We start from the raw sequence: 2,596 nt of genomic DNA, 5'->3' as shown, positions 1-2,596 counted from the left end.
AATACATGAATGAACACAGTTTGATCTTTTAAGAGATTATCATGTGACGGGTTTTTTTTTGTATGTATATTTTAAATAATTCAAGTTCTCAGGCAATTTCTTTAGTGTCCATTTTTTTAAAGAATTTCTTTTTATTTTTTAAAATTTTTATTGTGGTAAAATATAGCTAACATAAGATTTACCATTCAACCATTTTTTTTCAGTATAATTAGTATACAATATTGTATTAGTTATATTAGTGTAAGGTGTACAATATAATGATTCAATATTTTTATGCCTTACAATGTGATCACCCCCCTAATTCTAGCACTTATCTGTCATCATGCAAATTTATAACTATATTATTGACTTATTCCCCTCCACCTTTTTCACCCATTCTCCTACCTCCTTCCCATCTGGCAACCATCCTTTTGGTCTCTGTATCTATGAGGCCGTTTTTGTTTTGCTTTGTTTGTTTGTTTGTTTGTTTGTTTGTTTGTTTTGCCTTTTTAGATATCAGAAGTTTTTGGTATTAGCTTCAGATGTTCAGACAAAATTAAAGAGACACCCTTTCCATCCATCTTCCACGTTGTTCTTCAACTATTCTTTATGCAAACTCCCATTTTTGGTAACTGAACCTTTATTAAGGCAATAATTCAGGAATGGTTCCTAAAATAATTGGTTTTCTCTTCTCTGTCATGCCACCTAAAGGATTTACTCAGAGCCCAGGAAGCATAATTCTACTGTTCCAATGGAGTGCTAGAATTAATAGTGTCTGAAATTTTTGTCCCATTCAACGAATACCACTAAAGCAATATGCTTTGTTAGGATTAAAAGAAATATTTTGAATGGACTTGGATTCACCACAGCCTAAATTTGACTTTGAGTTAACAAGGCCGCATCTTATTAATTTCGGCAAAGACGCCACCAATACAGTCAGATGACACTTCTGAACTCCCTGCCCCCCACTGCCTGTGCAACTATGTGGTTTTGATTACATGATTTATCGTATCTTGTTGCCTGAGAAACTAGCTCAACTTACAAAGGCAAGGCCTGGTTCAGCTTAACACACTAATTTTCTTTTACAACTTCATAGTTTCTCAATTCATAACCTTGAATTGGACATGAATATTGGCAAATTAAAAGCAGAACATTTAAGGACGTGATTAAGTAGTAGCTTGATGACTTTTGAGTTACTTGGAACATTTCTAAGAATTTACTTAAAGAATGTAGAATAATGTAGCATAGTTAAGTATCAGGGGAAAATATTTACAGAGCTGAGAATTAATATATTAGGACTTTTGGTATTTTAGATACTAGAATAACAACTTACGTTGTTTTTGATAATGGAAAAATAAGAACTCTAGCCACACTGCCACATTATTTCAGACTCTCTACAGTATGTTTTAAATAAATTATGTGCCTTAAGAACTATCAATTGGAATCATAAAAATTTGAGCAGCTAGACATAAAACTAAGTATTGAGTCTAGTTTGCTATTATACAATTTATTCTTTAACATAATTTTCAAAACTTCTATCAATGACTAATTCATACGAAATAGCTCAATCGTCTATTTTTTTACTTTAGGTATTGTAAGAGCTATTCTTTTTCAGTAGTATCCATTGATAATTTATTTGATAGGATTATGGATTTTAAAATTCTGTAAACAAAATTTTATTACCATTATCAGGTATTCTACATTCTTAGGTATATGTATGGCACAGAACAAATATTGGATCTTACATTAATTTTATTTAGATTTTCATCTGGTATTCATATTTATAAGTAAAAATATATAAACAATGCCTTCTAAATAATCTTTAATCTTCAAAAACAATTGCATGAGTGGAAACTGAATAATACAGAAATACATCTTCAGAGTCCCCCCAATAAAATAGATCTCTCTCATTAACCCCTGTTTTAAACAGCAGAGATTTACCTAATGGCAAAAATAATCTAGTCAATAGTTAATCTCACAGATTATTTGTACATGTCCCAACCTAAGAGACTGCTTTTTAAATGCTTATTAAATTCACACTAAGATACTATAAGGATGAAAGCAATATAATTCATGTACGACAGAATGACTTATTTCATTTCAACTAAAGATAGTCAAATTTAATTTTTAATTAACATTTGTAAAAAGAAAAATTATGTTGGCACACACATTTTAACAAGATATTACCAATCCTGAAATCCCCTAGTAAGGTAACGTTTAATGTAAAAAACTTAAACATTACCTAGTATCTTTGAAATATTAATAATGAGCAAGCTTTAAAAAAAATGGCCAAGAGATCATTAAAAGAGAAAACTTTGCCAGACAGTGAAATACCTACTTAAGATAGATGGCAAATGTAAGTGTCTAACGGGAAAAACCGAGACTGGCTGATGCAGCAAAGAGTGTACTTTGTCAAATAATGACCCGGACGTCAAGCCTATTAAACGTCTGCACTAATGACCATTAGTTTTAGGGATAACAATAGCTACCACTTAAAAAGTGCCAACTATAAAACGTCTCTTATGGCCTTTAATCCTTCCAACAAACCTGAGAAACTGTGCTTTGAACTTCATTTTACGGATGAGGAAATCAGGATTTGAGAAGTTAAGTGACTGAC

This window comes from Hipposideros armiger, unplaced genomic scaffold (assembly GCF_001890085.2).
Source record: "Hipposideros armiger isolate ML-2016 unplaced genomic scaffold, ASM189008v1 scaffold_89, whole genome shotgun sequence".
Lineage (NCBI taxonomy): Eukaryota > Metazoa > Chordata > Mammalia > Chiroptera > Hipposideridae > Hipposideros > Hipposideros armiger.
Note: the sequence above shows the minus strand (reverse complement) of the source record.